At 40.6% G+C, this 11,412-nt stretch overlaps 1 pseudogene; it reads left to right on the top strand.

The window, feature by feature from the left end:
• Positions 1–165: 165 nt before the first annotated feature.
• The window catches only part of LOC102478331 (40S ribosomal protein S2-like), a 34,174-nt pseudogene continuing 22,927 nt past the window's right edge, over positions 166–11,412 (top strand).

Raw genomic sequence — 11,412 nt, 5'->3', positions numbered from 1 at the left:
GCGGCCATGTGCAGGCGCAGGCCCGGTGGCCACATGTAGGCACAGCGGCCACACGCCAGCCCCGAGCACGTGTATGTGTGCGGGACCCAGCGCCACCTCCCATTCGCCCGCCTGGCCAGAGAAAGGAAGGACAGCGACCTCAGCTGGTCCGCGCTGCTGGTCCGCATGGCGCTGAGCGCAGGATACACCCAGCGCCGGAGAGGCAGCGGGGCCAGGCGGCCCGGCTGCGGAATGCAGAACAGAGCCCCGGGTGCGCAGGCCCGGCCTGGCCGCGCAGGCCCTTACATTTCTTATGTCTACTTAAAATTCTAATACATATACTCATATCTCTGTACCTTTTTACATTCTATTGGTGATATTAGACTTTATTTTTTACATATTAACTACTGAGAATAGTTTATCCTTAAATGATTAACACACACATCACCTTCTCTGTGACAGCCCAGGAGCAATGTGGTACTGTGGAAAAACAACAGAATAACAAACCCAACTTTAAATTCTGCTACAGCATTTATCATGCAGTCATATGACCTCGACCCCACTGAGCTTAGCTTTTCTTGGCAGTAATATCCACCTCAGAGAGTTAGAAGCTTCAGCTAGAGAAAGAGAGAGAGAGAGACTGCCTACTGCAGGAAATGGCACCTAGGAGAGCCTCCATGAAAATGCATCTTCCTCTTCTCCCTCCCTCTCTGGGATACCAGATCATATGTATCGAACTGATCACTGCATAACCAATCATATGGTATTCTCATTCTAATCCCAAGACCTTGAGCTCTTCTGTGGGAAAGCCTAGAGCCCAGCACCACCAGCAGACACTCATGCATAGTTATTCAATTGTAACAAGACTGGAGACCACTCAGTTCTCAAACCTGGGACTCAGGATCTTAAGTTGACCTCACTGGGAAAATGATGGTACCATTACAAGGAATAGAGGAATTAGCAATAAACTCCTCAGGCCAGCTGATGATGTACTGGTTACATTGCTGGATTCCCATGTGGCTGACCACAGTTTGAGTCCCACACCCAGTGGCTTGAAAATCATGCCAAGTGTGCATGTGTGCCCAAAATCCCAGGAGGAGAATGGAGGAGAAGGGATTGCAGCATGGCCAACCCCTCCACTTGGGCTGTGCCCGAGTGGAAGCCCACATTTAAGTAACAGAGGAAGAGACAAGTGATAACTGCAAAGGGAAGAGGTTGGGGAACATCACAACAATGAAGTGACAGAGGAGAAAGGAGGAATTTCAGGAAAAAAGCAGAGGTCCATGGTGCTAAGTATAAATGAGGGTTTTTGTTTGTTTGTTTGTTTTTTGTTTTTGTTTTTGTTTTGTTTTGTTTTGTTTTTTGAGAGGTTTTTGCTATAGGGCATGTGTGCTCGCCAGAAAGACAGAAACAGAGAGACAGAAAGCGAGAAATCACCCCCAGGGGGGATGGCCACGCCACAATCCCTTCTCCGCCATTCTCCTCTCGGGATCTTGGGCACGCACGCACACATGCCCAGTGTGAGTTTAAGCCACTGGGCCCAGGACTCAAACCGCGGTCGACTACGTGGGAGTCCAGCGACATAGTCATTACACTAACTGCTGGTCCCAGTACAAATGAGGGGTTTTTAAAATTAGTACAAGAAACTGGTTCTGGAGGAGAAAATAGTCTGATGGGAGACATTAACCAGCCCCCGAGACACAGGTAGTAGGGGTCATCATGTCATACTGGAGTCATATGAGAAAGCCTGGGGCTCAAAAACCGGGTTGAGCTGAAAATGCTGGGTGCACCCAATGGGCATGCCCATGATTCTTGTTGGCTGGAAAGCTGGGGAGGTGGCAGTCTCAACATGGTGAGATCACGTCACAGGTGCCATGACATGAAACAAATAAACGAAATCTCCATCATGAAACAAATAAATTGTATACTCTTCTTGTCAAAAAGAAAAAAGAAAGAAAGAAAGAAAGAAAGAAAGAAAGAAAGAAAGAAAGAAAGAAGAAAGAAAGAAAGAAAGAAAGAAAGAAAGAAAGAAAGAAAGAAAGAAAGAAAGAAAAGAAAGAAAAAGAGAAAGAGTGAATACAAAACAGATTGCAAGGGGTTAAGAAGTGAGGGGTGAAAAACTAAGGAAATATCTCCAAGGTAACTAAATAATGATCTAGCATCTGTATGTGTTCAAATATGTGGAATTTTCCATTCCTGATGTATGCTATGGTCAGTGGCAGAGCTTCTACCTCTCCTTGCTGGAGGGCACCAACTGTCTATTTGTGTCCCCTTATTCTTCCCACCTCTGCCCCATCACAGCTACACAGCTGCATGGCGACATGCCACTCTTATCTAGACATCAGCCAGCAGTCTCACTGTACAAGAATCTGATGGATTCCTGCCTTGCATGGTTGACAATTTCATCACTCAGAAAGCAGAGGAAGCAACCAGAGGAGCAGCTTTTCCTCAATTAATTTTAATCAGCAGTCAGCCTTGAATGATGGAGTGAAGTGATAGGAACTTTAGCAGGGGAAGTGATGAAATTGTCTTGTAATAGTCAAGGAAAAGAAAGCCGGTCATAGTCAGGCATGATTCATGATATCTAGGAGAGTAAATTCTTATGTTTGACTCCCCACTCTCCATTCCCACAGCATGGAGTTTGTAAGCAGTAAACACAGGACCCCGAATGAGGTTCTATTTAATTTTTTTAGTCAATGACATGGATAGACTCCTGCATATTAAAACCTAGCAATGGTACAAAACAGGATTTAGAGGACTGGATCGGGACCTCAAGATCAAGCAACAGGCTAGCAGGATGAATTGCAACTAACACAATTAGTTTTGATTATAGCATTATAAACCTATACCCTAAGGTTGAAAACAAAAAGTACAGGGAACCAGCAGTTAGCGTAATGGCTATGTCGCTGGACTCCCACATAGTCGACCACGGTTCGCGTCCCGGACCCGGTGGCTTAAAACTCACACCGGGCGCGTGTGCGTGCATGCCCAAGATCCCGAGAGGAGAATGGAGGAGAAGGGATTGCAGCGTGACCATCCCCCCTGGGGGGTGATTTCTTGCTTTCTGTCTCTATGTCTCTGTCTGTCTGTCTGGCGAGCGCACGCGCCCTATAGCGAAAACCTCTCAAAAAAAACAAAAAGTACAGAATGGGAATAGGATAAAAATACTAAATAAATTTAGGCTTTATAAAAGGTAGGAAGTAATAATAATTGTTAAGAATAAGCACTTAAAAACTGGAAACAATCCATCATATACATACTGGAGAAAAGAAAAAGGAACTTTTAAGATCAAACGGCAGGAAAGGATAACAAAAAATGGGAAAATGAAAGAAATAAAATAGATGATATAAATGAATCCAATCATCTTAGTTTTTCAACAAATATAAATAAATGAGCTCACCTATTAAAATTTAGAGTATAAAATAGGCTTTTTAAGTACATCTATATACTATATACAACAGAGATCCCTGAAATAAAATACTGAAAACTGAAAGTAAAGGCAAAATATATGTAAGAAAAATTTTAGCAGAGAATTTCTAATATGGGAATTTTTTACAAGGCAAAATAGACTTTTAGGTGAAAGCGTTAACAGGAACAAATAGGGTCACTATGTATTAATCAAAGAAACCACTCCAGGAACAGGTAACCTTCATTAAATCGCATGCAGAAATGTAGGTTGAGAGAGAGCTGATTTAGTAGTAGCTCATGGAAAAATGATGGCATTTTGCTTTCATAAGTGTAATAAAGGCCAAGGGGTTAACACAGTTGCCTCTTCAAGTTACCACACTCTTTGCTCACATTGACAGTGTGCAGAAAAGCTCAGGTTAAGACCTGCTTTCCCTGCACTGTCACAGCTTTTCTGGAGTGGAGTGCTCAGGTCTGGATGTCAACTTGAGACAGACATTGTCAAAAAGGAGAACTTAGGGCTGCAACTTGCCAGAAAGAAAACAGCTTGAGCAGCATAACCTAGGAAACAGCGGAAGGACATGAGATAGCAGGCAAAGAAAGAGGAATATTTAGAGGTGCCTGTTAACCAAAGTGGGCACCGCAGCAGATGGTACAGCCAGATCTGAAACAGAGCAGCTCTCAGACAGAAAGCGCCGAACCGTTCTCACCTACTCCATCCTATGTTGCCTCTCTACAAAAATATCAGAAAAAATGATAAGAAATCACTTTCATGGTATGAGAGTTAAAAGGACTTTCCTGAGGGTAGTTGTAGCACAGCAGTAAAATGCAAAGCTCTGCAAGGCAAACTCCCATGGGAAGGTTTGTGTTTGTCTGTCTCTCTCTTTTACTCATGGAAGAAATAAAGAAACAAATAACCTTTTAAAGAATGACTTTTAAAACCCTAACACAAGGATCACTGCCCTAAGTGCAAAGATAACTTTGTGAAAATTGATTCTTTTGATAGTTTGTGTAGAGAAAGAGACAAGCAAAGACTGTAAAATGAACAGTAGAATGACCACGCCCAATGCTGGTGAGGATGTAGAGAAACTGGAATACTCCTACATAATGTGGAGAAGGAAAAATGGAAAACAAATGGGAAGTTTATTATAAACTAAACATCCGATGACCATACAACCCAGTAATTGCACTCTGAGGTATTTATCCCAGAGAAATGAAGGCTTGATTTCACACGAAAACCTATAAATGAATGTTTATAGCAGCATTATTCATAATAGCCCCAAACTGTAAACAGTCCAGATGTCATTTCAACAGGAAAACGCCTAAACAAACTGTGGTATATCCATGCCATACAAACGAACAGACCACTGAAGCACACAGCAACTTGTATGAATTTACAGGTAATTATGCCGAGGGAAAAAATTCAAACCTAGATATCCCTTATAGTGCAGCCTGACAGAATAGAGAATTGGAGGAAAAAGCCTCGTGGCATGACCCTGACCTATTGGGGGATCTTCTTCCTCTTACATCCATGCATGTATCCTCTGACATTATTTTAAAAAAATAAAATAAGTCATACCCAAAAGGTAACTTAGTGTGTAACTTCATTTACATTACATCCTTAATATGACAAATTGTTAGAAATGGTGAAAAATTAGTGGTAGCCAGAATCAATGGGGGGAGGAGAATGCAGAAGAGAAGTGGGTGAGGTTATAAAAGGGCAACATGAAGGATCCCTGTGGAGATGGAATTATGTATTACTTTATGGTGGTTCGTACACAGACATACGTGTGCGATACACTTGTGTAAAACTATTGAAAAGACCATAAATTCTGTGGCTGTGGGGACACTGGCCCCTGCAAGTATTGCTGGCAGGAATATACAATGACACAGCCACTTTGCAAAACAATCTGGAAGATCTTCAATATGTTAAACACAGTTACCCTATGTCTCAGTGATTGCCCTCATCAATATATACCCCAGCAAAACAGGAATGTATGTCCACACAAAAACTTGTCATACAAACTTACACAGTTTTCATAATAGCCTGAAAGTGAAAAAGACCCAAATGCTATCATCTGATAAAGGGACAGAATAATAGACTATATCCATATTAGGAAATACTACACTGCAACAAAAAGGAATGAAGTATAGCTATATGCTACACCAGGGAGGACTCTTGCAAATGTTATGCTAAATGAAAGAAGCCAATTGTAGGAGACCATGTTACATGATCTCATTTGCACAAAATGTCCACCACAGGCAAATCTGTAGAGGAAGAAAAGGAGATCAGTGGTTGCCTTGGACTGCTGGGAGGGTCAGAGTGCCTTTGAATCATCAGTACAGTTCTAGAATTAGTGGCAAAAGTCACACAATTCTGTGAACATTCTGAAACCCATTGAACTTTATACTCTTAACCTGTGAAGTTTTACAGTATGTGAATTATATGCCAACCAGTGTTAATAAATCATATAGAACTAAATACACACATACACATACACAGACACCAATGAGCACAAATATAACCAAGGAATTCAGAACAAGGTAAGTGAATTCTTTAATGTGAGTATCTAAGATCTTTTTTAAAAAGAATTATTTTATTTATCTATTTATTTATTTATTTAAATTTAACCAGAGAGGGACAGGGTGAGAAAGAGGGAGAGGGAAAGCAAGAAAGCAAGCTGCCAGGCTTGGGACTTGAACTGCTGTCAGCCATGTGGGAGTCTAGCACCCTTAATCACCACACCACCTGATGGCCCCAATATCTAAGTTCTTGTATATCATTGTCTTATCACCAGTGGGGAAAACTGCATAAAATGTAAACAAGATTTCTCTGTGTTATTCCATATAACTGCATGTGAATCTACAAAAGCCACTACAAAAATTCATATTCACTGTATGGAAAGCTCATATGCTCACTCAGTACTAGTGTAACAATGCTACCTTCTCCTTCTCTGCTTTCTAATGGTTTATGTTTCCTCTTACTGGCAAAGTATAAATTAGAACCCTACTGGCAAAGGATTCTGGGAAATGTCAGCTCCTAGCCTCTCTGGTAAAAGAAAGTTATAGAAGAGAGATGAATACCTGTATCTATCTATCTATTTATACACACACACATATACACATACACACATATGTTTATAATATGTATAACATATATTTAAATTTGTATACAGAAATTAATGTAGTTATAATTAATATACTGTTTAGGTTTATATACACATATATACATATACAGATGAACAGAGAGATATTACACACACGTTCTAAACCCATGGCATGTGTTTAAATAAAATCTGTGTCCAAAATTGCAAATATAGTACCTTTAGTCTGTGTTTTCCCCAAGGGGACATCTGCAACAAGGTTTGACATGTGGGTGGTTTACTCAGAAAAATGATCCCAGGAAGCGAGAGTGCAAGACTAGGGGGACTAAACAGAGGAGGAGGGAAAGTGAATATAACGATGAATTCCACAGTGGCCACTGCAAGGGGGAACTGATTGTGCCATCTCCTTCTGAGAAGTCCAAGAAACAAAAGGGCATATCCTTTTGGTCAAAGGTTTCGGTTGCACAGACGCCACTGTCATAGAAGCAAGAGGTACGTGGTACGCACACAAGGTAAGGAACTGTTGGGTGAAACCTGGGGAAACTGAGTAAAGCCTGCATAGCAACAGATACTGATGATAAGAGCGTGTGAAGCTCCTTATCATAAAAGTATAAGAGGTATTTGATAAATATAGGAAAATCCCAATTACATGAAATATATCATTGGACTAAAAAAAGTTTGGGAGGAAATTGAGCAGAATGTTAGCAGTGTTTATTCTTGGGTTATGGAATTATAAATAATTTTTGTTCCTTTGTATATATTCTTGTACTTGAAGTTTTCCACATTAAAAATACACTATTTTAGTATGGAAATTAAAATATGCATCAGAATTATTTTTAAGGAGCTGAGCTATACAGTTTGAGGACGACTATTTACAAAAAGATCAGAAAACCATATATAGGATTCTTCTACTGAATGGGAAGCTGGACCAGATGACCTCTCAAATCACAGGCTAGGATTCCATGATAATCACCCTAGCAGTTATAACTCAGAAGCATACCAGGGACAAAGCAGGCACTCAACTCACATTTGTCAAAGGGGTGAATATATGTACTGCCCAGCATAGATAGAGTTATAAAACTGCTGCCTTGGGAGCTTGCAGTGTCTTATAGAAAATAAAAACAGAGACTTAATGGCACAAAGAGGTGTGGTATTATCCGTTGAAGATATTTCGTAGTTTTATCAACAGTACTAGGGAGAAATGTTCACCTGTTGAAATATCCATTTTGTAAGACTAATAATAATGTGATTGAATGTATAGAAGAAAATTAAATGAAAAAAATATATAGTTTTCATATGACCTGAGAATTACAACCCCAAGGTATATCCTTAAGAGAAATGAAAACATACATCCACAGAAAAATTTGTACACCCATGGTTACAGCAGCACTATCCTCAATAGCCAAATGGTGAAAACAATCCAAATGTCCATCGACAGATGTATGAGCAAACAGATTGTGGTATATTTGTGTAAGGAATATTACTCAGGTGTAAAAAGGAATGACATGCTGATACATTCTACAGCATGGATAAACCTCAAAAACATTACACTAAGTGAAAGAAGCTAGATGTGAAAGGCAACGCATTGTATAATTCCATTATGTGAAATGTCCAGAGATAAATATACAGGCAAATCCACTGAGAAAAAAAAAAGGGGGGGGGTTGGAGGAACTAGTGGATGCCAAGTACTGCCGAGAGGAAGGAAATAGGGAGGCTTTCGCTGATGGGTATGCAGTTTCTTTTTGTGTAATGAAAATGTACTGAAATTAAATAGTGTTTAATGATGGTTGCACAACACTATCAATGCCATAAAAAACATTGAATGGTGAATTTTGTATTTTGTGAATTTGCTGAAGTTAAAAATTATAGTAAGCAGTTCTAGGTAGCATATAATGGGTGGCACATAATGATGCAAGAGTCTAGTGAAGAGCTAGAGGGGTGACTCAGGTTTAGTGTCATCAGGAATGGATTGACAAAGGAAGAAAGAGCTTGGAACTTTGAAGGAGCAGTATACCAAAGACGCTCAATAAATACTGGTCCAACTGTAAACCATCTCAGGAAGGTGTATTGGTAGAAGCATCAGGACAGCACGGTGGAGGTGTCCTGCCAATGACCAGTCAACTTCATGGGTATGGAAGATTTTTAACAGTGAAAGAGTGATGGCAGATGAGGTGCACGCACACACACACATACACACAAATGGCATTCATAGAAACATTTTTAGACCAAAATATCCTGTCCAGATTAATATCTTCTTCATCTTTATTATTTTCACTTCTAACTATAAAAATAATATAAAAGAAGTCGCTCTGGTAGAATGATTTAAAGTTTTGGTGCTAATCAGAAGATCTTGCCTGCCGCAGAACAAATGACTGCAGGATTCTTGTGGCTTACACAGCAGTAGTTCTTTTTTCACTCGACACACCCAATGCAGATGGGTTATAACTATGCTCTCTGTCTTTGCTTTGTTTTGTTTGCTTTTAAACATAGAGCGTGTGCACTCCCTGGAGAGAGACAGTGAGAGGGAGAGTTTGAAATCATCCCCCAGAGGAGATGTCCATGCACCAATCCCTTCTCCTCTATTTTCCTCCTAGGATTTTGGGCATGCACGCACATGTGCCTGGTATGATTTTTAAGCCACCAGGTCTAAGACTAAAACTGTAGGCAACCATGTGGGAATCCAACCACTGTACCACCTGTTGGCTCCATCTATGTCATTTTTACTTTGGAATCCAGGCTAACTGAGCAGTCTTACCTGGAACTGTTATCATGGCAGAGAACAAGACAAACTACATCTGGTCTGAATCTTCTGTGCAGAAAGAACATCCCTTCCACTCTCCTCTTACTGGTCAAAGTGAGCCATATGACCACATCCAAATCAATAAAATGGGAAAAGGGTGTCAAATATGGGAGACTAGGAAAACAATCTTCCACAGGTTCCAGTCCTGGCCCGAGTATTTAATAGCTTTTGCAAAGTAGCTTCTATTGTCTGAGCTCCTGAGTCTTCATCTAGTAAATGGGGATAATTATTCCTGTGCCAAGCTTATTATGAGAATTAAGTGAGAGTGTGAAAGTATAATGTTTCGTACAATGCCTAGCCCACAGTAATTGTTCAATAAAATAAACTGCTCCACCAGATGATACACTCTCTGAGGGCAGGCAGTTCTAACCTGTTTACCATAGCATACCATAAGTAGAGATTACTAATTCCTTATTCAAAATGCTTGGATCCAGGGACCAGCAGTTAGCGTAATGGCTATGTCGCTGGACTCCCATGTAGTCAACCGCGGTTCGCGTCCCAGACCCGGTGGTTTAAAACTCACGCCAGGTGCGTGTACGTACGTGCCCAAGATCCCGAGAGGAGAGTGGAGGAGAAGGGATCACGGCATGGCCATCCCCCCAGGGGGTAATTTCTCGCTTTCTGTTTCTCTGTCTTTCTCCGTCTGTCTGGCGAGCGCACGTGCCCTATAACAACAACAACAACAAAAAATGCTTGGATCCAGAAGTGTTTTGGATTTCAGATTATTTTAGATTTGCACATACATAATGAGATGTCATGGGAATGGGGTCCAGTCTAAATACAAAGCTCATTTATGTTCCATATACATACTGTATATGTAGCTTACAGGTAAGTTTGTAATATTTTTGTGTTATGGTATTTTGACTATAACCCATCAAGGGAAACAAGGTATGAAATTTTCCATTTAATGCATCAATTGGCATTCAAACAGTTTCTAATTTTGGAGCATTTTGGATTTTAGATTAGGGCTGGTCAATCTGTATTCTTTGGTAGATTCTTTATAGAAGAGTGGATGAATGAATATACGATCATTAAAGAAAAATTCAGAAAGCATTAAAAACATCTTCAGAATAAAATGAAATAAACCTATTCTTTTTAATTGGTGACTAATGCATGGAGAAGTAGGTCCTCTTCATCATCATGACTGATGAGCAAGTTATGGGTCCTTTTTAATTCACATCCTCTCTTGCCTTGGTGCATACCTGATACAGAAATCAAAGCTTAAATGGACAGACTCTGCCTGTCCTTTAGAGGATTGGGCACTATTTCTCCAAAATATTTCTAACTCAACAGAGACCAGGAAGTAAATTGTCCTGGGAGCTCTGTGTCCAAAGAGGACACTGGAAAGGGCACTTGGAGCCTCTAGAAGGTGAGAACAAGAAATAGAAAGTAGAAATTACTGCCCAGCGTGGTCATTCCTGAGATGGGGCCTCCAGGATGAAATCCTCTTATGCCAGGAGTCCATCTGCTTACAATAAACTCAAGATGACAGTGAGACTCCTTTTGAGATTAAAAAAAAAAATTGTATTAAAGGCTTATAACTTAAATGTATACCACTTGGGTCAGTCAATCAGGTTGCATGATGGGGCAGCTGAATCCCACATGGCCAACTATGCAGTTTGAGTCTTAGACCCAGTGACTTGAAAAACATGCCGGCACATGTGCATGTATGCCCAGGGTCCCAAGAGGAAAATAGAGGAGAAAGGATTGTGGCATGTGCCTCCTCCTAGAAGGTGCTTTCTCTCTCTTTCTCTCTCTCTCTCTCTCTCTCTGTCTCCAGCAAGTACACGCACCCTATAGCAAATATTTAAAAATAAATAAAACACATAATCTAACCTTTAAAAAACTAGATTTATACCACTCAAGGGCCTACCCTATAGCAAAGTGGTTAAGTAATGTGCATTGGGAGCCAGATCCCATGTGGCCTGTTGTGGCTCGAGTCCTGGCCTTGGCAGCTCAGGAAATATACTGTGTGTGCGTGTGTGTGTGCTCCAAATCCTGACCTGGTAGAGAAATGGAAGAAAATGGATTGCATCATGACTACACCCCATTGGGAAGGATCTTCTCTCTCTGGAAAGCATATGTAACCTCTAGCAATCCAAAAAAAATTTTATCACTCAATTT

Source organism: Tupaia chinensis, unplaced genomic scaffold (genome assembly GCF_000334495.1).
Source record: "Tupaia chinensis unplaced genomic scaffold, TupChi_1.0 Scaffold147433_1, whole genome shotgun sequence".
In the NCBI taxonomy this organism is placed as follows: domain Eukaryota; kingdom Metazoa; phylum Chordata; class Mammalia; order Scandentia; family Tupaiidae; genus Tupaia; species Tupaia belangeri.
Note: the sequence above shows the minus strand (reverse complement) of the source record. Positions and strands in the feature narration are given on the sequence as shown.